This window comes from Capsicum annuum, chromosome 4 (assembly GCF_002878395.1).
Source record: "Capsicum annuum cultivar UCD-10X-F1 chromosome 4, UCD10Xv1.1, whole genome shotgun sequence".
NCBI classification, from domain to species: domain Eukaryota; kingdom Viridiplantae; phylum Streptophyta; class Magnoliopsida; order Solanales; family Solanaceae; genus Capsicum; species Capsicum annuum.
The window spans coordinates 103,670,852-103,697,371 of NC_061114.1; the positions used below are offsets into that span (position 1 = coordinate 103,670,852).

At 34.5% G+C, this 26,520-nt stretch overlaps 1 long non-coding RNA gene and 1 other non-coding gene across 3 annotated transcripts in view; one reads left to right on the plus strand and one right to left on the minus strand.

The window, feature by feature from the left end:
• Nucleotides 1–3,061: 3,061 nt before the first annotated feature.
• Nucleotides 3,062–10,451, minus strand: LOC107868149. Its single transcript, XR_007054830.1, has 4 exons — nt 10,017–10,451; nt 6,640–6,972; nt 3,544–3,708; nt 3,062–3,449 (listed from the first exon to the last, which is right to left on the minus strand). It is a non-coding gene; the product is annotated as an uncharacterized LOC107868149 (transcript).
• A 1,307-nt stretch (nt 10,452–11,758) lies between these two features.
• The window catches only part of LOC124898172, a 44,386-nt gene continuing 29,624 nt past the window's right edge, over nt 11,759–26,520 (plus strand). Inside the window, exons 1-2 of one of the 2 annotated variants that reach the window (XR_007055070.1) lie at nt 11,759–11,943; nt 12,057–12,164. This is a non-coding gene — a long non-coding RNA (uncharacterized LOC124898172). The remainder of the gene's footprint in view (nt 11,944–12,056; nt 12,165–26,520) is intronic. The other variant, XR_007055069.1, reaches the window with a different exon arrangement.

Genomic DNA, 26,520 nt, shown 5'->3' on the forward strand with positions numbered 1-26,520 from the left:
GTGTCATATATAAATGAACACACGGAGCCAAGGAGCTCAGATTTTCTGGCGAATTATGAATGAAAACGCCATCCCTACCGACCAAACCACCAATTTTCCCACCCCAAACTCGCCTGAAATCAATGATCAAACCTAACCCCCATCGAAAAATACCATAAATTAGTGACCAAAAATCCAACCCACCTAATAAATCCAACTAAACCAACACCAAATTCTCTAAAACCAATGAAAAAGACCCCCCAAATCATGTTGATTTTTTAACATGATATATGAACAAACACAAACCCAAATTAAAGTTGGAAGAGTTTTCAAGAAGCAAGCAATCTTTATCAGCTATATCTCACATTATTTTGCCTATATAAACATTGGCAAAACAATATATATTATTCCACTCTGATATTCCGGCGAAACTCACTGGGAAAACAATCAAAACAGCCTTACAAGAGAATATACATACAAAATTAACACCACCGCCACCATTAACACCACCGCTAATGACTTTTCTTCAATTTCAGTTTCATTTTAATTTTTCAAATCCATAAAGATAATTTTTAATTTTTTAAATCTAATTTCAATTTTTTTACTGATCTTAAGCCAAGGGGTTAAAGGAAGAGAAATTGAAGGTGGGGATTGTGGGTTTAGTAATTGAAGGATGAGAAATTAGAGTGGAGGGGCTGCTGGTGGTGGATTTAGTAGTTGAAAGCGCGGGCGGGGTGAGGGTTGGCGGGTTTGGGAAGGAGAATTATTTTTAGGAATATATATATATATATATATATATATATATATATATATATATATATATTAGGAGATTTTTTTTTTTAAAAAAATAAGATTCACATATTTTATTTTTTATTTTTAAAATGTTACGTCAGCATTAAGGGTTGAAATTAATTCACTATAAAACTGTTAAGGGGGGTAAAATAAATGAAAGTTTGGTTTAAGTGCTAAAGTAAGTTGAGCGGACAAGTTTAGATGTGAAATGATGATTTTTCTCTATATGCAAATGCAAATGATAAATTTGACATACAAATACTAACGCTATATTTGTATTAAATGGTACATTGCATATTTGTATATTTTAGACTCATACAAATACAATTAATACATATACTTGTTCGTACACAAATACATATGATTTATGCATATTCACAAGTAAACTATTCAAATACAAATAATAAATTTATTTAAAATGTATAGTTTGACACAAATCTATACTATATTAAAAGTTTGAAGAACCTTAAAAATATTGTTTGAACTTTTTGCCCTTCATTAAAAGTCTCTGCTTTAGACAAAATCGTCTTTTCACTATTTTCCTAATATTTAATAGCTGAAAATTAATTAAATATTTATAGTAAAACCTTTCCTTATTAGAAGTCATCAAAATTAATGACAACTAATGTCTTTTTCATTAGTTTACTAATTCTAAATCAATTAAAGTTGATTTTAAGAAAATTTAAAAAATTTACAAATAAATATGAAAATATAAGAAATACCAAATTTTTAGAAGTTTTAAATATGTAATTTAAGATTTTCTAAAGATTTAACTTTAAAAATAAAGAAATATTTTAAACATAGAAAAAAAGTTCGTACTACAGATATGATTGAAATCAATACGTCTCTTTTAGCCTTAACAACACGAAAAAGAGGTACTTCATTACAAACTCAAAAGTGACGATCCGTTGACCACTTGAAATTTCTGGTGATAGAATATACATGTGCTTTCAATAAAATATATGTTATGTTTACGTTATTAAATTAAAGTGTAAAAGATTTTTAAGAAGTGATTTGACTGTTTTGTACTTCATTAAAATTTTTTGCAACAGATAAAATTGTCTAATTTTAAATAACCAAAAATAACACGTGCGAGCCCGTGCGATTCAACTAGTAAATAAAAAATGTAAGAAACATATAAATATATAACAACAAAAAAAGAACGAAAAAAATATAAAAAGAAAAAAAATGAAACAATAAAGAAAAAAAAGAAAATACAAAAAAATAGTGCAAAGCAAAAAAGAAAATGTAAAAAACCGATGGGGAAAACTAAAAAAGAAAAAAAATACAAAAAAAAATTGCAAAGAGAAAAAGAAACAGTAAAAGAAATGAAAAACGAAAAATATGAAGGAAAAATTGAAAAAGAAGAGAGAGAAAAATAGAAAAATATTTGCTTAATCATTCAAATCTACTTTGAGTTTTGAAACTCATTAAAAAAGCTTTCTATTTTTAGAAATACAACCTTCAATAAATATTTAATTAATTAGGAAAACGTGATTTAAGAAAGTTAAAATTCTTTTGTCTTTTTAAACTCAAGTTCTTACCTAAAAATAAGGTAATTAACTATATTTGTATATTATTTAAACAGTCTTGCCCATCAAATACATATTCAAGTTACTATTTCGATGATTATAAAACGATTGCTATGAAATGCCAAATTATAAATTTAAGTTTGCTATGCGCTTCCGTCCACGCAACCAGGGATCAATTCTTGAGTCGCACAACGCTCTATTTTTTATTTTCAATACTTCAAATTTTAAAGCATATTACTAAATTTAAACAACAAAATTGCTAGACTGGGGTTTCGAACCCACGACCAGTCTCTAAGGTAAATCCTCCTTTATCATTGAGCTACCACAACTAATTTTTCAAAAATATTAAAAGTAAACTTCATCTTAGAAAGTAAAGTTATTCGCTTAAAATTCTTATTTGTTCTATATATTTATTTTTTCAGTATGGTTCATGTCTTTGGCAACCAATTGAATATGATAATATCCCTTAATCGACACCGAAAGTTTTTCTAACGTCTTAAGATAATATCGGTGCTCCACAATATTATCAAAAGCAATAAGCGTAAAAAAACTTCAAGGTCTATTGTGCTTAAGCATAAAGCACAAATAAAGGGTGGTATTTAACGAAAAAAGGCATAAAGGTAGAAAAAATATAAATATATGTCTAGTCCAAGACTAATAATACAAGCATGAATGACAAATAGATGAACAAAAAAAATTAATTTTTTTTATAAAGTGAAATAGCAATTGTTCAGAAAGCCTCATTGACAAAGGAAAGTATGTATAAAAAATTAGAACCTAAGCTGCACATTAAGTAAGGCGAGAGCTCAACACATTTTGAGTCTTGAGGCTTATGCGCGTTTTTGACAACATTGATGCACTCACAACACTGGTGCACCCACAGACTTCAAATTCTGGGTTCGCGTCTGTTCAGAATGAAATGTGATGCATCTAAGGCGCCGAAAAGAAAACATGTGAAAGAAATCGGTCTCTTGATTAGCAAGGAAAAGAAATTTTAAGACACCAAAATATATTATAAGGTCTGACCACACAAAATTAGCAAATATATGTTAGTCGTTGGGTACCTGGGCAAGGATGCTTGAGTGCATAATCTTGCACTTCTGTCCATTTTTTCTCCAGGTCATGCACAGATTCTTCCAAAAATGTCTAATTCAAATCGATCAACAGAAGCAGATGAAAAAAACGATAGGTAATTACGTTGGATATTATGATGGAAAGTGAGATAAGCTAAGCTACACACCAGTTCCTTCTTCTTCTCCTCTAATTTCCGCAGCAACGCAGAATTTGCAGATTCCTCATCTTCTTGAGCTTCACTATCGTTTTTAATCAGATAGTCATTTGATTGCGCAGACTCACCGGCTGCTGCAGCCTGTGCTTGTTCTAACTCTGCGTTAGGGTTTTTGTCCTAATTTTTTTTACTATATTTAAGTTTTATTTTTTATTAGAAGAAAAATAAAAGTTATCATAATTACTTTTACTTTATCATAATTACTTTTACTTTTTCTGAAAGAAAAAAATATAATTCTTTTTCATATTTGACTAACCTCTTTTTTGGAGGAAAGATTTTTGGTCATCTATAAATAAAAAATATCCCTTTCTCATACCATAACACAATAACATCCACAATGTATAACACAATAGCATCTACAATGTAGTCTTTTAAGATTTTCGTTTAGCTAGACATTTTCTCTCTTATTAGTTTTATATTTTTTAATATTAGGTTTTTATATGTAGGCCAATTGGCCAAACTATATAATAATCATGTTTTTAGTATGTTTTTCTTTTCGTCTAATTTATGGTCTCAATAGTTTGCAACTAAAAGCTTCCGCATGACGCCCTCTCGATTTCGAACCCAACAAGTGGTATCAGAGCTTCCGGATCAATGGTCCAATGGTGTGGTGAAACGAGATTAAATATGTTCAAAGCGGTTTCAAAATCAAGCTGTAACCAATTTGATGATAATGAAGATATATGTCCAAAAGCTGATATAATTGTTAATCATATTTTCAACAATCCTGCTGTCACATATTTGAAAATAAAATTCACTTCTAACCCTGTAAAAGGACTCCAATATTTTTAACCCGAAAAGGGCTCATATACTTTTAACCCAAAAACTCCATTTTTAAGCATGTTAAGCAGCAGTGATGAAAACTATATGAAGTACAAAGATTAAAGATGTGAAGAAAGCGGATCAAGAATATTTTGAAGAAAATCAAGTAAAAAAGGGAAGATTTGTTAGGATTTTTGTCCTAATTTTTTTTACTATATTTAAATTTTATTTTTTAGTAGAAGGAAAATAAAAGTTACCATAATTACTTTTACTTTTCCTGAAAGAAAAAAATATTATTCTTTTTCATATTTGGCTAACCTCTTTCTTGGAGGAAAGGTTTTTGGACATTACCATAACACAATAACATCCACAATATAATTTTTAAGATTTTCGTTTAGGGAAAGATTTTATCTCTTATTAGTTTTATATTTTTTAATACTAGGTTTTTATATGTAGGCTAATTGGCCAAACTATATAATAATTATGTTTTTAGTATGTTTTTTTTTTGGTCTGATTTATCATCTCAATAGTTTGTAACTAAAAGCATGATGCCCTCTCGATTTCGAACCCAACACTCTTACCTTAAAGTTTTTTTCAACTAAGGCCATTTCCTGAAAATTACACAATGTTTCATAAGTGTTGTTCGATATCAATGAATATCCCAAAACTAGAGGTAATTGCATATAAAGGAATCTGTGGACCCTCTGGAGGTGAATATATAGGCAGTAATAACTTTCTTTTTGAAACTGTAAAGTCAGTAATAACTTGAGTCATTTAATTCAGGTAATAATGTAGTTTCCTTATCTAAAAGTACGATTAGTAAAATAAAGCCGAATACATATACAAGCCTCTCAACTATTTGATTTTTTCTGTACAGACATCTCAATTAAGTCAATACCTATTGACCCTCTACTCCTTCACAAAACATTTCAATTAAGCACAATTGCTGATGTGGCATTGATGTGACATAGCGGGTGCAATGCACTCAATTTAGGAGCGTGAAAACATTAAATTTTAGCTTTTTTTTGTTTAAATCTCTTTATCTATTTTATTTTTCTTAATTATCTCCTTTCTCGTATTTTTTATTTTTAAAAATTAATCTCTCCCCTTTTCTTAAGAACTATTACTGTTTTCTTCTTCATTTTTTTTTTCGTCTTTCTCTTCTTTGTCATCTTTCTCTCTATTAGAAATTACAAATTTATATTCTAGATATTAAATTAATGATGAAATGGGTGTGGAAAGTTAGAAAACTTATGAAAAAAATATCTTTGGAATTAAATTTTTGACAAAATGAATGTAAAAATTTGAGAAAATTCCACCTAGTATAGTAATGGTACGTTGGCATAACAGTAGTGCAAAATATTTTTGGCTTGCTGCTGTTCTTCTTCTTCCACTTCAACCGTTTCTTTATCAACCTTGTCATGTTGTTTACTGCCAAGAACCGGTAAAAAAACCACCTTTTAGTTCAGTGTGAAAGTTCAATTCATGGAGAAAGGGGTGTTTGGAAGGGAAGAGCCGGGGGTTCGAGTAGCGGCTGCTGTGGGGTTTGGGGGAGGGAGGGGGGGCGGCGTTGATGAGGAAAAAAAAACCTTTTTTTTTTTTAACTTGTGTGTGCTGGAGAAAGAGCGCTGGGAAGGGAAGGGGGAGGGGAGGAGGATCGGGTACTGGAGCAATGGGGTGGGGGTTGATGATTTTTATTTTGAAAAAATTTAAATTTAATTAAATTAGAAATTTATTTTTATAATTATTTTAAGTTAAAATGCCACATGTCGTCACTTTATCATATCATCAGCATGTGTATTGCATGCATTTTATATTTTTTGTCATGTCAGCAAATTGGGTTCAATTGAAACTATTTGTGAAGGAATAGAAGGTTCAATAGGTAGCTGGCTTAATTGAGGTGCCTATACGGGAAGAGTGAAATAGTTCAGGGTCTGTATATGTATTCCAAAATAATTTGTATGTAATCTCTTCTATTACAAACATAACTAAAGATAGGGCGCACCTGCTGGCCAAGCCAGTAGCTTACATTAGTTTATGACTGCACCAGGTATGCGGGAAAAGAAACCCAGTTTCTTTAATTAAGAGGGAGGGGGAGAGAGTTTTTTTTATAGGGAGAGAGTCTTTGCACAACTTCTTTGCTAGGGATGCTACAATTCAAACATGGCATGAAATTTATCTTGGTTCATACTTTTACGAACAAATTCACATTAACAGTACTTGTCAAAGAAGTTCTACTGGACTCCAACACAGTTGGACATGCAATCAGATGATAAATCAATAGACAGACAATGTCCTAAATTTTTTGTAAATCATGAAAGAATCCCCTCCCACTTGAGTCGAGGGACTTTCGAAAACAGCCTCTCTACCTCCACAGGGTAGTGGTAAAGGTCTGCGCGGACTATAACTTCGCCAGACCTGACTTGTGGAAATTCCCTGGGTATGTTGTTGTTGTATATAATGATCCCCTCGAGAAAGTTGTGAATTATGTCTAACCTGCAATTTGCTCCGTAGAAGGTCAGCTTCCTGTGACTTCGCCTGAATCTTATTCTCATAATCTGAGATAGCCTTGTCATACTCGGCATTTTCTTCTTGCAGAGTAATTTCTCTTAATTGTGCCTGTCACCAAGTTAGACCGAAGATTGTACTTTAAATTCAAATCTCTAAATGCATATTCCAGTGCATTAAAAAATACCATCTGCAAAATCTTTAATATTTAGCCAGAGAATTAAAAAGCACTTCCTCTAAATATTTAGTCTAATGCATCATCACAAAAATTAATAGATAAAGTACATAAAGTTAGAGTTAACAGAAAGCAAAAGAAATAATTAAGCAATAACATCGTAAAATAGATTTCCAGAGAACCAGTCAAAATTTCACCCTCCAAAGTGCTAACACATCCTCACCGAAAAAAGAAATCAGATGAGCAATGAGAAGAAGAAGCTCTGATATCTATGCAGGAACTTCAGTGAATTCTTCGACATGAAAGCTGTGTGATACGTTAAGCAAGGTGTTATGCTCTACCACTAACCAATTGGTAAAGGATATACCAAATCCAATATCTCTAATCTGGGTGGTGTGGGTTCTTCTGACATCTACGATATATAATGTGTTATTCAGTGTGATAAAGCAATTAAGAATGAACCTTCTATACCGTATCTTGGTGCACAACAAAATGATGCATATTGACATTAGTATAATGATGACAACTATTTATATCTAGAATATCTTATCCCCCTATACGTATTGGTCCTCTTTTCCTTATCACAAAAGAAATATCTACAATAAAACAATGCACGACAGACCACTGAACAATTTTCAATTTAAACGAATGAGCTATTTTCATTGACCTCATGTACCCAACATAATCAACATTAACAATTTCATAGCTAAGGCAGTTGAAGTCACCAAGAAATCCAAGAAAGCAGAATTTAACTTAGCAGTTCAATTAATGGTAATTAGCATTTTGTATCACATGAATACAATTTTATTAGTTGTAGCTAGAACAAGTCCCCTCCATATAGAAAAAAGGGAAAAATGGAAAAGAAAAGAATCCACTCGAATTTCACTCAACCTTTGGTCACAAGTTTTATCCTTTTCCCTGATTCCTTGTTCTCTGAATCCAGTGAAAGGTCAATTTTGGGTTTCCTCCATTGTGCATTACACACATATTTAGCAGGGTGTGTTGTTGTCATAAATCATAAATTACCCAAGGAAACAAATCTAGATATTGATTTTGCATTATATATTTGGATGACAAAGGACAAGATATCACCTCTGATTTCAAAAAAATCACGGGAGGGAACCAGGAAGGGGTTGCCCTCCTTAGAAATAGCAAGTACACCCACGCCTATCTAGAGGACGGTGCAATGTAGTTCCAATAAATTCAATGGAACCCATTATTTTCTACACAGAACATAAATGTATACTCTTGAATGAAGATATAGAAAAAATATATACTCTTGAATGAAAGATATAGACAGGAACATTGTGCTTGGGGATCTAGAGCACTCTGAGAGTCATCGAGATTTTGGGTATTGTAGGAGTGCAAGTTTTGAAGAGGTAGGAGGGGGCTATGCGTAGGATAAACAGGGGAAGAGCAACCAAGCCAGTTGAAATCCCGGTGGAATTTTGAAAGAACGCAGGCAGGGCAAGTTTGTCATGGCTTACTAGGTAAATCAATGTCATATTTAGGACATCGAAGATGCCTGAGGAATGGAGATGGAGTACGATGATTCTGTTGTACATGAACAAGGGTGATATCCAAAACTGCTGCAACAATTACAGGGGCATCAAGTTGCTAAAGCACACTATGAAAATTTGAGAAGAGTGGTAGAAGCGAGGGTGAGGAGGAGAGCGTCTATGTCTGATAACCAGTTGTGTTTCATGCTGGGGCGTTCGGCTACAAAATCCACCGACCTTGTGAGGAGGTTGGTGGAGCAATATAGGAAGAGGAAGAAGGACTTGTATATAGTGTTCATAGACTTGGAAAAAACTTATGATAAAGTCTCTAGGGAGGTTCTATGGAGATGCATGGTGGCTAAGGGTGTCGCTGCAGCGTACCGTAGGGTGATTAAGGATACGTATGATGGTGCTAAGATCCGAACAAGACTGCGGGAAGTGACTCGAAACACTTTCTAGTCTTGATGGGGTTGCACCAAGGATATGCTTTTAGCCCTTTTATTTGCTTTGACAATGGATGCTCTGATGCAACACATCCAAGAGGAGAGTATAGATCATATAGTACTTATTGATGAGATGTGAAGTGACGTTAACGTGAGGCTAGACGTCCGTAGACAGAACCTGACGTCAATAGGTTTCAAGTTGAGCAGGACCGAAACTGAGTACCGAAGTGCAAGTTCAAGTTCAGTAACGCATCCCATGAAACGGACGTGGATGTGATGCTTGAAACCTAAGTTATCTCTAAAAAGGCACATTTCAAGTACTTAGAGTCAGTTTATCCAAGGTAATAGAGATTAGGAGTATGTCACGCACCGTATTGGGGAAGGATGGATGAAAATGAGGCTTGCATCCGGTGTTCTGTGTGATATGAATGTGCCGACCAAGAATGAAGTTATTCGGGCCAAGGTAGGAATGGCCCCTGTAGAGGATAAGGTGTGGAAAGTAAGGTTGTGATGGTTGGGGCATGTTAAGAGGAGATGTGTGGATGCCACGGTAGGAAATACGCCATAGAAGGCGTGAGAACGAGTAGAGGTAGACCTAAGAAGTATTGGGATGACATGATTAGGCAAAACATTTGCGTTGCTTCAGCTCACAGAGGATATGAACCCTTGACAAAACATTTGCAGCAAGACTTCTTTACTACTGCATTTCCTAACCATACTTGTTTTTGATATGTTTCATAAGCCAATGGTCAATCAAAAACAGAATTTCTACCTTCATAAGGCAGGGTTGTTGTGAATAATCATTAAATTTTGAGCAAGTACTACACTCTGAACCCAAAATTGCAAAAGTGCAAACGGTTAAATGATGTAAATATAAATACCGAACTATCTGAAATGGGTGTTGTAGCTCTCTGCACACACTGCTTTAAAGTCCTGATCCGCCTCCAGAAGCAACAATTGATAAAAGAGCTGAATCATAACAATGTCTATAGTTTCAAAAAAAAAAAACTATTTAAGTCACTAAAACAATAGAAAAACCTGTTCTTTGGTGGCGAAGTGGGCATTAAGCTGAAGAGCAAGAGCGTTATTAGAGGCGAGGGAATGAGCATGTAGATGAGGAAGACGCTCTGAGATGTCAGGAGGAGGGAGTCTAAGCCGTAGATCGTACGAGTAAGAGAAGTGGCTTTTCGATCCAAATCTATTAAGTAAGATTATTGCTGTGGAGTGAAAATTAAAGGGATTGAATTTGGGTTGTCATCTTCTTCATTGCTTTGCCCACCTCCTACTACATCTGCTGCCCATGCCAATAAACCTGCCATTTCTAGCTCGGTTTCTGTTCTCAGGTGTAGCAGTAATTCTTCGTCTTCTTCTTTGTTTTTTCCTCAACAGTAAATTTGTGCGCCTTGTCAAGGGTAAAATTCGTCTAACCTTGATAGAGAAAATGAAACCCCCCAACCCCCACCGACATTTTTTGTTAGGTTTGCTTATTTTCTTATTATATTTACTATATTTAAATTTTATTTTTTATTAGAAGAATAAAAGTTATCATAATTACTTTTATTTTTCTTAAAAAAAAATATATATAATTCTTTTTCATATTTGGCTAATCTCTTTCTTGGAGAAAAGATTTTGGACATCTATAAATAAAAGACACTCCTTCTCATACCATAACACAATAACATCCATAATATAGTCGTTTAAAGAGTTTTGTTTAGCTCTAATAGTTTTATGTTTTCTTTTATATTAAGCTTTTATATGTAGGCTAATTGAAAAAACTATATAATCATCATGTTTTTAGTATGTTTTTCTTTTCGTCTGATTTATCGTCTCAATAGTTTGCAACTAATAACTTCTGCATGACACCCTCTCGATTTCGAACCCAACAAGTGGTATCAGAGCTTATGATTCAATGGTCCAATGGTATGGTGAGACGAGATTAAATAGGTTCAAAGCGGTTTTAAAATCAAGCTGCAACAATTTGGATGATAATGAAGACTTTTTCGAACTACATGTGGAGAACAAGTTTCAACCATATTTTCAACACTCCTGCTACTGCATCTTTAAAAATAAAAATAAAATATTACTTTTAAACCAATTTTTAACCATGATATTTTAAACCTTATTTTTAACCATGACAAGCAGAAGTTAAGAAGATTATATCAAAAACGAAGTTCATGCACGTGATATGAAGAGAAGACGGATCAAGTGAAGAAAATCAAGCCAAAAAGGGGAGATTTGTTAGGGTTTTGGCCCCGATTTTCTTACTATATTTAAATTTTATTTTTTCGTAGAAGGAAAATAAAAGTTACCATAATTACTTTTACTTTTCCTGAAAGAAAAAAATATAATTCTTTTCCATATTTGGCTAACCTCTTTCTTGGAGGAAAGATTTTGGACATCTATAAATAGAAGACCCCCCTTCTCATACAATAACACAATAGCATCCACAACTTAGTCGTTTAAAGAGTTTTGTTTAGAGGGAGATTTTCTCTCTAATAGTTTTATTTTTTTTTTATATTAGGTTTTTATATGTAGACCAATTGGCCAAACTATATAATCATCATGTTTTTAGTATATTTTTCTTTTCGTCTGATTTATCGTCTCAATAGTTTGCAACTAATAGCTTCCACATGACGCCCTCTCAATTTCAAACCAAACACCCCTCACCTCCAAAAAGAAAAAATTGTCATCTTATGTCTGGTTTTATAGAAAAAGGAAAAAAAATTCTTAAAAAAAAACAACTTTTTGGGAGGCTTATGTGTCTTTTTTTATTATGATAAATCTGTATAAATCAAATAATGCATCAGACCCAATTGGAATCCGATCCATTCTAAAATAAAACAACAAAAAATAAAAAGAAAACTTAAAAGACTAAATCAACAGGATAGGAAAAGTGAGGTTCAGCTAGCTCTCGAAGCTTCCATGGATGTTGGGTTGCTGTTCCAACCTCGACTGCAAATTCCAGGTAACATTTGATTCACTGAACTATTAAACTTTGTGAAGAAATAAAGAAATCAAAGTTTAGGCATCATTTTCTTGATTTGATTTTGACCAATAAATTCCATAACTTTTTGATAGGTTCTATCTAAATACATCCCATAATCTCTCACCGGGTGTTATGTTAATTGATCCCATTTGAAGATTTTTTTAAGATATGGATTTGTAAAGTCAATTTAATCTTCCAAGGTAAGGATTTAACTAGATTTGTACCCACTTCACTATCTTCGATGGATCTCCATGTTGGTCTGTTTAACTAAGTTTTTTTTCTGTATGTTTTAAGTAGTTTGAACCTCACAAAGAGGTTAATGCCACTGCTTAACATTAGAAGAAATAAAGCTCAGTCTAATAGGTTATTTGATTGCTATAGTTTTTATTTATGATATGCTTGAGGTGTAGGTTATGTGTTTCCTATTGCACCTTAATTGCTGGGTGATTTTGACCTTTTATTTCCTTCCAGATGCATGCTTTGACTAATTTGTATTCCTTTGTATTGTATTTTTGCTCTTTTAAAATCAAATCCTTAGAATTCCTTGTTATCTATGTTTAGTAATTTTCTTGCTCCCGTAGGTAGTTCTGCGAAGTGAATGTAGCTTAATGGCCCTGCGAAATAAAAAACAAAGTTAGTTAGAAAATTTGCCACTTGATTCCCCTTTCTCATGATGTGTGTAAACAAAATCTCTTTCTTTTCCTTCCATCCTTGTTTCCTCCCAACTTCAATACTGATGCTCCATGGGATCTTCCACCCATCTTCAATGATGCATTTCATTGCTAGTGAATCTATTTCCACCACTAAAGGCAGTAGATTATGTGTTACACAGAAATCTATACCTTGTTCAATTACTTTGGCTTCGACATAGAGACTTGTTGAGTTATGGATGTTATTAGCTCTATCATGAACAAGGTTTCCTGAGTTATTCCTGATGCAAAAGGCCCATGAAGCAGGGCGAAGGTTCCCTTTAGAGAAACCATTTGTGTTACTTTTATAATATCCTCTAGGTGGGAAATGCTAATTGATTGCTTGACAAGATACCTGGGACTTGAGGCTTTCAAAGAACTGAACCATGAGAACCCAAGTCTTTGGCATTTTTGTTATCCAATGATATACCTGCGTAGAAAATTGGTGCAAATTCAGGTCAAAGTCATAGATGACTTTGTGTATAGAAATATTACCTCTATGAACCTGGTTGTTTCTTCATTTCCATATATTTCATACTATAAAAGCAGGAGCTACCCTAATTAGGGGTTTTAACTTGTATAGACGTTTGGCTTTCCACCACTTGACAATTGTTTGCTTTATTTGAACAAAAGGACCTTGTATGCCTGCAACCAGAGCATATCTCGTCCTAATGTTAGAAATAATCTCCCCTATTAGGAACAAATGTTCTATAGTTTCAGGTTGTGGATTGACACAACATCTACATCTGGGGACTATAGCAATACCACATCTAGAAACAACATCATCAATAAGAATCTTTTCTCTCCAAATCCTCTACAGACAAAAGACAATCTTAAAAGGCAATCTCTTTTTCCATAATTGAGTAAAAAACTAAGATTTCTCTCTTTTGTTTTTGAGCTATTCCTAGGCTATTTTGACAGTAAATTCCCCACTTTTAGACAAGAACTACCAAAGTTGGTCACTACTGGTGATATTACTATTCAAAGGTAAGAAAGTACTTATATGATTAACACTTGTGAAGGAAGTTTCTGATTTAACAGTTGGAAATTCCACTGGCCATTAAGCATTAATTCTTTAACTTTGTCAATATTAAAATTCCTAGGGTCATCAGAAGGTAGGAAACTTATCAATAATCCCAGACTAGTCCAATTATTATGCCAAACACTAGCATTACCACACTCTGTTTCCTACCAAATATGCTTTTCAATACAATCTCTTGCTTCCAATATCAACTTCCAAAGTTGTGAACCTCCTTTCCATATAACCTGTGTAGGATTTCTTTTTTTGTAATATTTGTTCCATATAAAAGTGGACCATAATGTATCAATAAATCTAAACTTCCACCACAGTTTAGAAAAAAGAGCTTTTGAAAAATCAAAGAGTGATCTGAACCCTAATACCTCTTCTTCCTTAGGCAAGCAAATATTTAACCATTTAGACTAGTGTTTGCTTATTCCTTCCTCTTTGTTGGTCCAATTATAAACACTCTATAAATTTCATTAATGGTCTATTTGGTTGGAGCTATGGTTGATAATAAGGCATGCTCTAGAGAACATTGTTGATTAACACAACTTTTTCTCCAAAAGAAAGTAGCTTTCCTTTCGAATACTGTAATCCGACCTTTATTTTTCTTATCAACTCATTATAGAACACCTTCTTCTTCTTAGTATGAAAAGTAGGACACCCAATATTTTTGAAAGGGAAAACACCACTGTTAAAACCTGTTATATTAGCCACAACCTATCTCAGCTTTGTAGAGGTATTTATGTGCATATACAATGCACTCTTGTCTCTGTTCACCAGCTGACCTGATGTTTTTTCATTCTCCTTAAGTACATCCATTGTCATATGAAGAGACAACAGAGGCTAAACTATAATGTTATCAGCATAAGCTAAATGGTTAATATTTGCACTCCACTTAGGAAGATGAAATCCTTAGAAGTTATCTTTCTCAAAAAGACTGTTCAAAGTTCAAAAAAGGACTTCTACTGATAGAATGAATAAAACTGGTGATAGTGGATCCCTTTGTTTGACCCCTCTTGTAAAATGAAAATAACCATGAGCTTGCCTATTGAAAATTATCAAGTCCTAGTTGTTCGCAATTAGTCTCAATTTCAACTCGATCCACCTTTCTGAAAAAACCATTTTCCTCAACACTTTGGTTAGGAATATCCAAGATACTTTTTCATATGCTTTGGGTAAGTCCAACTTTATAACAACATTTGCTAGCTTACCATTCTTCCTTATATCTGTAACAATCTCCTTTGTAAGGAAAACATTCTCAATGATGTATCTTTCCTTCACAAATCCTGATTGATTGCTAGAAATAACTTTTGGAAGTATTTCTCCAATCTATACTTTATTGATGAAGTTTCTCGGGCTAATGGGTCTAGATCTACAAAATTAACTGGATTAGCTTTTTTAGGAAGCAATACGAGATAAGTATGAGCGATAGATTTTGGAAGGGTGTTTCCTTAAAAGTAAACTTTTACTAATTCCACTACATTTAGTCCAACAATCTCCCAACAAACTTGGTAGAAAAGTCCAGACATACCAACTGACCCACAAGAACTTTCTCCCTTACGATTAAAGACAACATGTTTTACCTCTTTTTTATCTGGTAGCTCACTGAGATAATTATTTTCTTCTTTACTAATAAGAGTGGGAATGTGATATAGAATAGAGTAGTCATGGTTCCCTTCTTCCTATTGAAACTGATTTTGGTAAAACTTCACTACTTTTGTGGCCATTAGATCTTCTTCTTCTAACCAGTTTCCATCTGATCCTTTCATTCTCTTGATTTTCAGCTTGCTTCTCCTTTTCTTTACTAAGTTATGAAAAAACGTAGTATTTCTTTCTCCTTCTAAAAACCAAGTAAGCCCAACCTTTTGTCTCTAGAATTTCTCTTAATATTGTGAATATTATTTGAGCTCTGCCTTCGTCTTTTGAAGGTTATATTAGTTTTCATTGGATGGATATTCTAGAAATAGATTTTCCTTCAACTTTAGAACTTCTTCCCTGATGATAATCTGTTGAAAAATGTCCCCAAAATTCTCCCTACTCCACTTTGAAAGCACCTTTTTATATGTTTAATTTTACGCTTAAGCTTATAAAAATTGTTGCCTTCCACTCCAGTATGCCAATTAGATCTCACAATATCTAAAAATCCTCATGCTTTGTCTAGAATTGGAGAAATCTAAAAGACTTTTTATGTTCCTGCTTCCCTTAGGTCAAATTGATTAATAAGGGGGCATGATCAGACCCAGATCTTGCTAAGTGTTTAACTTCTCTGTTTGAAAACCAATCTTGTATGTCTTGATAAGTGAAAACTCTATCTAATCTTTCAAATTTATAATCTAACCTAGCTATACCATTCCACCAAGTAAAAGAATTTCCTTTGAAAGGAATTTCTTCTAATTCACTGGAATTTACACGAAAAACAAAATCCTCACATTGATAAGGTAACACAGGTAAGCCTCCTAATTTTTCTTCTTCATTAAGAATGACATTAAAGTCACCTTCCACAATCCAAGATTGATTTATGCCCTCAGTAAGCTGATATATATCATTCCACAGATCATTTATTTCATTTTCTAAGTATTTAACATACACCAAAGTTACTACACAATGTCTGTTCAACTTTTGTATGAACAATTTGAGAGTTATTTGTTGTTCTGTGTCCCTTAAAATCTCTACATCTATTTATTCCCTAAAAAAGAACCATATTTTTCCATTGCAATTTATACCTGCCTGATCCATACTCAATCTTTTCTTGTTTGTCACAACCTGATTTACGAGTCATGGTGGCACTTACTAAATTTCGCTAGTAGGTAAGCCAAACCAGAACCTAGATTTAATGCAATAGGTTAATTTAGTGGGAAATGCCCAACATAGGCAAATTCAAGAACACAATTATAAGTAAGCAAAGGGTTCTAAATAGATAAAACAGTCAATACAAGATACATCCCATGACCTGGTAGAGCCAGCACAATAACATCTAATAATAATATAACTCAAATGTTTAGAATAGTCAATAATATCTGTCTCGATAACTAAAGACTGAGTATCAAAATATAGAAAGAAATAGGTGATTCCAATTCCAAGAGCTCACCCTATCTCTGAAAATATCAACACAATACGATCAATGATCAACAATGACAACTAGTACTTGGATCTACTCTAAAAAGGTATAGAAGTGTAGTAGGAGTACCAAAACAATGCGTACTCAGTAAGTATTATTAGCCGACTAAGGTAAATCATAATATAAGTATGATAAAATGCAAGATATCATAATTAGTCAAGGTACAGAAATGAACCTAAATCACCTGCTACACCATTGTACATAATAAAAAATGTAAATGGAATAATAATATAACACAATAAATCAAATAATAACATATCACTACGCATTACATAAGTAATCACAAACTACAAAATTGGCTCCCATACACCAATTGGTGCGGAAAATTGAATAACTCATCACAGACTCTCATATGCTTGGAGAGTACACTCAGGGGTAGAATACAATAATCAACCAATATTATAACGAACATTCATTGTCGGTTAACCATCATTCTACAATTATTGTCAATCAGTCATTTACCAATATTTTACAATGTACCCACATTCTATAATATTACCATCATTTAGCAACCTTATCATTTATACTCACAAGTTACCATTTATTAGCTAACCATCTCTTATTAACTAATTCATTTGGTTCCTAGTCGTCATATAAACTTTAATCATCGTTTAACAATCATTCACCACATATCCACTAATAATCCTCTTTATCAACTAGTCACTATTATTAACTAATCATCATTATTGCTAATCATCAATATCACTATTCATCATTACCACTAGTTATTATTAGCCTTCATTATAACCAAGTAGGTGTAAGTATGTATATGTATATATATAGACGGACTCAAACCAGTAGATGTACACATAGACACACCAATATAATTATTCTCTGGCCTTGTCGGGTATCAATGCATCATCCAATCATCCTCTGACCTCATTAGGTATATATCATAATCATCCTTTATTCTTGCCGGGTATATATCACAATCATCCTCCAAAATTAAACTTATAATATAATCATCGTAAGTGCTAATATAGTTAAGCATCAGAAATTCTAGCATAATTATAGTATATCTTCCCATATAATTGATAAGTATGACTTCTAGCATAATTAATATCAAAATTGCTAACATCATCAATAAGAATATTTTCTAGCATGATTACTAGAATAATTGCTTAGTATGGTCATAACCATAAGTAATATCATAGGCAATAACTTATCAATGGCATGGTCAAAGGCTCATCATTAGCATGATCGAAGGCTTATATATAGCATAACTAGACTTATTGCATCAAGATTAATATCTCATCATAGCATAATCGATGATCTAATCCATTAGTTCATGAGCATTATTTATAATGCCATCATCATCATAACCATCAAGTACCAAGGTTCCTTAATATTGCCTCAAAGGAGCATTCTCTAGGTATTCAATAAGGATATAAGAGTTTCAAGATAACTAATCATCGATCTTGACTTAAGGGGGATCAAAGCCCACTTCTAAATCTTTGAAATACATTATAAGTCAAATTATACCTTAAAATAGGCTAAAGTATCTAAATCCACTCTTAGATGTGTCACGCCTCAAATCCTATTGGGGCGGACTGGAACCCGTAACCGAGGAGGCTCGGGAGAACCATCTCATAACCTTATACTTCCCATGCATACCTCTATGACAACCCAAAATTCGGATAGCATCATGTCGCATATAAAAAGAAATAATCACCTATATAAGCTTGAGAACACATATATATGTATATACATTACTTGGCCATTGGAGCCATCACGTCTATTAACAAAACACCACCTTGACTGTACATTAGGTCTACAAAGCCTCTAGATAATACACAGAGTTTAACTAAGGTCGGGACACACCCCGCCATATAACTAACTTCTATACATTACCAAAAGTGACAGGATATGACACGAAAAGCCCCAAAGCAAACTGGAGCTCACCAAAAGCAGCTGGATATCCTGGCTCCTACTTGTGCGATGTATGAGCTGAGGTACCTGTGCCTGCAGCATGAAATACAGGTCCCCCATGGGGGACGTCAGTATGAAATATGTACTGAGTATGTAAAGCTGTAGATAATAACATATGATATAGAAACTCAATAGAAATCATAAACAAGTGAATAAATCGTAATAGGAGTGGACCACACTTACTAGAACTTGTGACAACCTGTACATTGTATTTATTCAATCACTTTACCTTTGTTCTTATCATCATTGTAATCATTATTGTACTGTTCTGTGACCATTAGGCTGCCTCCAGTACATATCAACTGAGATTGACCCATGATAGGCTTATGCCCCTGAGATACCACCCATAAATACATAAATAGGGATCGACCAATAATAGGCTTATGCCCTTGGGATACCACCCGATAAGAGAGAACTTCCATTACTTAGTTCAATTAATCTTTGAGATTGTTATTTTGGTCACCACTACATTTTTGATACTTTGAAAAAATGATACATCAATAAGAGACATATAAATAGACCATCAATGCAATAACAATGAAGTAAAAACTCATTGGCACATCAATGAAGTGTTTAGGAGTCATCAATGCCATAACAATAAAGTAGAAACTTATTGGTATATCAATGAAATGTTCTGGAGTCATTAATAGCACATGGATCTTGTTTGAGTAACCGGATACCTTCTGACATTCATTAGTGCAATAAACATGTAAGATTGGCACACCATGTAATCGGAATGTCTTTTTAATGTACAGCTTCACATACTCTTGAACTGTGTAAGTGGTCCTAACTGGTAGGAAATTTGCGGATTTGGTAAGCCTATCAAAAATCACCCATATAGAATTAAACTTTTGGGATGTACGAGGCAAACCAATAATGAAATCTATGTCGATCATGTCCCACTTCCAGCTTAGAAGATCAATGCATTGCATATAACTTTTGGGTTTTTGGTGCTCAACTTTAAATCTTTGACAATTTGGACATTTAGCTATAAATTCTGTAATGCTCTTCTTCATGTCATTCTACCAATAAATATCTTTCAAATCTTGATACATTTTGGTTGATCCTGGATGAATGGAATACCTTTAACAATGCGCCTCTGTCATAATCTTCTTTCTTAGCCCGTTAACATCCGGCACACACAATCGGTTTTGGCACTGAAGTACTCCTTCTCACGTAAGCTTAAATACCTTAGTCGCACCACTCTAAACGTTCTCCTTAAGCTGTAATAAAATTGGATCTGCATATTGCTTCTTTTTCAATTCAGCTACTAATGAAGATTCCGCAGCATTATGTACGATAAGCTCTTTATCTGGAGTTTCAAGAAGGCAAACTCCCAAACTAGTTAACTGGTGAAGATCTTTAATCATCCCTTGCCTTTCTATAGGCGCCATATTAGCCTTACGACTTAACGCATCAGCTACCACATTTGCTTTCCCTGAATGGTACAAGATATCAATATTGTAGTCCTTTAATAGTTCAAGCCATCTCCACTGCCTTAAATTTAGATCTTTCTGATTAAAAATATATTGCAAGCTCTTATGGTCAATATATATATCAATATGAACCCCATATAAGTAGTGGTGCCATATCTTTAAAGCAAAAATAACTGCTGCCAGCTCAAGATCGTGTGTAGGATAATTTTTCTCATGTGGCCGTAGTTGTCTAGAAGCATATGCTATTACCTTACAATGCTGCATCAATACACATCCTAAACCAATTCTGGAAGCATCACAATACACTGAATACCCTTCGGTTCCTTCTGGAAGTACCAACACGGGTGTAGAAATCAACTTGTTCTTTAAATCTTGAAAACTCTTCTCACAGGCATCATTCCATTGGAATTTGGATGCTTTATGGGTTATCTTGGTTAAGGGTGATTAAATGGAAGAAAAGCCTTCAATAAACCTTCTATAATAACTGGCCAACCCGAGAAAACTATAAATCTTTGTAGGCGTTGTGGGCCCTGTCCAGTTCTTCATAGCTTCTATCTTTTGAGAATCAACCTTTATCCCTTCACTAGATACAATATGACCTAAAAATGCCACCGACTTTAACTAAAACTCACATTTAGAGAACTTTTCATAAAGCTTACAATCATGAAGAGTCTGCAATGTATGTCGTAAGTGATTGGCATGGTCCTCTTATGATCTAGAATAAACTAGAATATCATCTATAAAAACTATCACAAATACATCTAGGAATGGCTTAAACACCCTATTCATCAAATCCATAAAAGCTGCGGGTGCATTTGTTAGCCCAAATGACATAACTAGAAACTCATAATGACCATGCCATGTTCAGAAAGCTGTCGTGGGTATATCCTTCTCTTTGACCCTCACTTGGTGGTAACCTGACCTCAAATCAATCTTAGAAAAGCACTTAACGCACTGGAACTAATCAAATATATTATCAATTCTTGGGAGAGGATATTTATTCTTAATATTCACCTTATTCAGTTACCGATAATCAATACACATCCTCAGCGAGCCATCCTTTTTGCGCACAAATAACATTGTTGCTCCCCAGGGGGACATACTAGGCCTTATGAATCCCTTCTCTAGCAAATCTTTTAATTCCTCTTTCAATTCTCGTAATTCTGCTGGGGCCATTCTATACGGAGGAATGGTGATTGGTTGGGTTCCTGGTATTACATCAATACCAAACTCTACTTCTCATTCAGGAGGCAAACCTAGAAGATCTTTAGGAAATACATCAGAAAATTCATTTACCACCAGAACAACGTGAACAGTTGGTGGCTCCGCTTTTGTATCCCTTACTCTAACTAAATGATATATGTATCCCTTGGAAATCATTATTCTTGCCTTAAAATAAGAAATAAATCTACCTCTTGGCGCGCTAATTTCACCTTTCCATTCAAGGACTGATTCATTTGGAAAATGGAAATATACCTTTTTTGTGCAACAATCAATTATGGCATAACAAGACGCCAACCAATCCATACCCATTATAACATCAAAATCTACCATTATAACTCCACAAGATCAGCCATTGTATCACGACCACAATTAGTTACTATGCAGTTTCGGTAAACCCTTCTAGGTATAATAGATTCCCCAATCGGTGTGGACACTTCAAATGGCTTAACTAACAGTTTGAGTATTCTTTTGAACTTTCGAGCAACCAATGGAGTAACATAAGATAATGTAGAACCAGGATCAATTAAGGCATATACATCGAATAAAAAGATAGACAACGTACCTGTAACCACATCTGGGGAAGACTCTAAATTCTGTTGATCCGCTAGAGCATACGTATGATTTTGAGCCCTGCTAGAACTCGTGGCTCCTCTATCACCTTTAACACGACCCGTTGGTTGTGCACCCCTTCCTGAATAAGACATCGATGATGATGATGCAACAAATAACCCCGTAGGTCGTGCCATATCCCCTATGCCCCTTCGTGGGCATTCTCTCATCATATGCCCTGACGTACCACACCAAAAAGTAAACATTGGTCCCCCGCCGACATGCGCCCAAATGATACCTTCCATATTTATTGCATGGCTCACGAGGAGGTCTCAATTGGCTCATATTCCCTTGCCCTTGGTACCCCACTATTCGCGAACTCTGACTCTCACTTCTATGCCCAAATTGATTTCCTCTGGACCCTTGGAACTGTGGTAGGGCACTAGCTGAAGAATAAAAAGATAATGGCCTAAGTGGTCTAACAGAAAACTGTGGTCTGAACCTTCCTTGGGATGCCATGAACTGCCCTGTAGATCTGGCCCTCTTGGAATATCCTTTTTCTAATTCCTATGTTCTTCTCCTCTGCCTCTGGTTTTCCATTTTCTGTGCAAAATCTTGGATCCTCGCTATGTTCATATCTTTGTTCAAAGCGGCAATAGTACAATCTCTAACCAGATATGGATCCAGCCTATCCACATATTGATGAACTCTGTCATCCATAATAGCTACAACATTAACAGAATATCTCGACAAGGAATTAAATTGGAGACTATACTCCCTCACGCTCATATTTCCCAGACCAAGATTTAAAAATAGATCTGCACGGGCCTGATGAATCTCGAATGGAAGATAATGATCAAGAAATACCTCTTTGAACTCTTTCCAAGTAGATGGGGGTGCATCAATACCCCTATATCATTTCCATTCCTCATACCAATATATAGCCTCTCCTTTGAATCTATACGCCGCTAACTCCACTGTCTCTCTACTCGTTATATGCATAACATCTAAGGCCCTTTGAATTTGATCAATAAAGTCCTATGGGTCCTCTTTAAGATTTGATCTAGTAAAAGTGGGAGGATCCATCTTAAGAAAATCCTGTGTTCGAAGGCTAGCCGCCTTATCTGTATCACTAGGACCTATGGTAGGAATGGATTTCCCTTGAGCTTGCCTAGCAACTATACGAGTCAAAAGTTACACTGTATTTCTAAGAACTTGATCAGCAGCATTAGTAGGTGGCTCTGGGGATATAGTTCTCCTCCCCCTTATTTCTTCCGAAGTGGAAGAAGTTTCTGATGCATACTCAGCTGGAGCCTCACTTTGATTAGCTGGTGTAGTGGGTGACTTACGAGTCCCCTCTCTGGCAGCCACATCTACTTGTTTACTGGTATTCTTGCTTTTGGTAACCGGCGTCATTACTATAGTAAGAGAAACAAACGGATTCAGTGGTCAACTATGACTTCATATACAATATAGGCTCTATCGCACGATCTAAGACATGAAGAAAAGAAATAATTCCTAAATGTCCATAGCCTCCTGTTTATAGATGCGGTGCACGACACACCGATAAACAAGACTCTATGTAGACACGGCTTTGTAGACTCACTAGGACGAACTTCTCTGATACCACTTTTGTCACACCTCAAATCCTATTGGGGTGGACTGGCACCCGTAACCGAGGAGGTCAAGGAGAACAGCTTAAAACCTTATACTTCCCATGCATACCTCTATGACAACCCAAAATTTGAATAGCATCATGCCACATATAAAAGGAAATAATCACCTTTATAATCTTGAGCACACACATATATGTATATACAATACTTGGCCGTTGGAACCATCACGTCTATTAACAAAACACCACCTTGATTGTACATTAGGTCTACAAAGCCTCTAGACAATACATAGAGTTTAACTAAGGTCAGGACATACCCCACCATATAACTAACTTCTATACAATACCAAAAGTGACTGGATATGACATGGAAAGCCCTGAAGCAAATTGGAGCTCACCAAAAGCAGCTGAATATCCTGGCTCCTACTTGTGCGGTGTATGAGCTGAGGTACCTGTGCCTGCAGCATGAAATGCAAGTCCCCCATGGGGGACGTCAGTACGAAATAGGTACTAAGTATGCAAAGCTGTAGATAATCACATATGATATATGAGCTCAATAAAAATCAGAAATAAGTGAATAAATCGTAATAGGAGTGGACCACACTTACTAGTGATTGTGACAACCTGTACATTGTATGTATTCAATCACTTTACCTTCGTTCGTATCATTTTTATAATCATTACTGTACTGTACTGTGACCATTAAGCTGCCTCCAGTACATATCAACTGGGATCGACCCATGATAGGCTTATGCCCCTGGGATACCACCCATAAACACATAAATAGGGATCGACCCATGATAGGCTTATGCCCCTGGGATACCACCCGATAAGAGAAAACTTCCATCACTTAGTTCAATTAATCTTTGAGATTGTTATTTCGGTCGCCACCGCATTTTTGATACTTTGAAACAATGATACATCAATAAGAGACATATAAATAGACCATCAATGCAATAATAATGAAGTAAAAACTCATTGGCACATCAATGAAATGTTTTGTAGTCATCAATACCATAACAATGAAGTAGAAACTTATTGGTATATCCATGAAACGTTTTGGAGTCATTAATAGCACATGGATCTTGTTTGAGTAACCGGATAGCTTCTGACATTCATTAGTGAAATAAACATGTAAGATTTGGAAAACAAGTAAGTATTAGAATGTCTTGACATCTTGTACGGTGGAAACAAGTTCATTGGTAACGTAGGACATCATACAAAACCATTATGGATCACATGTTATTGAATAACTTTGGAAACTTTCTTAATAGAACAATTGTTCACTTTCATGCCAAAGATATGGTATAGAGTATGCTTTACATACCTGAATGTCAACCTTCAATACTAGTCCCAAATGAATTCCCGTCTTTTCAGATTACTTATCTACAATGAACATATATAGCAATCTAGTATTAGCAACCAAACGTCATAATTCAATTATTTGAATTCACCAAACTAGTGGTTAAGTAGTAAGCCTTAATTACACCATAAAGGGTGTCACTTTAACCCTCTTATACTCCAATTACATTCACATGCCATGCATTTTCATACAACATCCTCCAATATCAAGTTTGGATTCATTTATCCTTCCAACCAATCCATTAAACCAAATTGAGCCATAGATATAAATAGTCATCAATTCAATAGTATATCACCATATCCACCTTCCATAACTCAATTTCCATATCCACCTTCCATAACTAAATTACCATATCCACCTTCCACAATTCAATACAACTAAACCATGCAAAATAGTCCATAACCCTGTTTATATCACCTTTCAATAACAACCAATACATATAATCCTCTATCACATATATACCTATGGAAAATAACAAAGGTAAACAATATTCATACCTTAAAATTCACCTCTTGATTATGTAATCCTGTTTGCAAAAATAATAGGTGCCGTTTGAAGCTCTTGAGATGACAAACGCAGTTATCGGATTACTTTGGAATTTCTACGGTTGAATCAAAAGTAATTTAAAAGTCAAATTTGTATAGGGTTTGTTCTTTCTCAATGATTGATGATGAAAATGAGTTTTTGAACTCGTATAAATGTATATATACATATATTACCATCCATAATATAATAGGAAATGACCAAAATGCCTTTAAAATTTAAATAATATCAAATTTGTCCTTTGGTGGACTGTTTTGATAAGCTAAAGTAGATCGAGCATAACTCTTTGCTCCGATATCAAATTTGGGTGAAATGGGTATAGTTGGAAGGATACTTCAAAGGGATTTCATTTCATATAAAGTAGGCCACCCAGTTCGTCCTGTACAAGGAGTTATGATCGTTTGAAGTTGACCCTTAAAATCTGTTTTGATAGGCTGAAGTAAAATGAGTATAACTCCTTACTCATATGTTGGATTTGGATGAAACCAATTGTATTGGAAATAATACTCAAATATATTTCTTTTCGTAGGTCGCAGCTCTCCCAGTTCATTATATTAAGAGAGTTATGATTGTTTGAAGTTGACCCAAAAATTCAGCTAGCCTCAGTTGTTTGTGTGCAGGAAATTTTCCTGCACATTTACTATTTCCAAATATCCTGACCACCGTTTTATAGTTTTGAACGTGCTCGATTATATCCAAAACCTATCCATTTTTGGAAATCTTTATATCGTTGGAAAGCTTATTCAATAACCTTCGCATGGAGTCATCGACGGGCAAATTCTGGTATAAATAAAATAAAATAAAAAAATTAATTCCATATAAATAAGACCAATACACGTACTTGAATACACCAATACACGTACTTGAATATGGAGTGTTACATCCTTCCCCCCTTTAGTCAAATGTTAGTGTAGTTATTCAACCGAAACAAGTTCAAGTCCATCATTAATATTCACATCATCAAATAAATACTATGCATATAAAAAAAAACTTACTTGTTAATGTTCTAAATCCGTTTCTTGAACTTCCTCTTCATCTTTGAAAAAATGAGGGTACTTAGATTTCA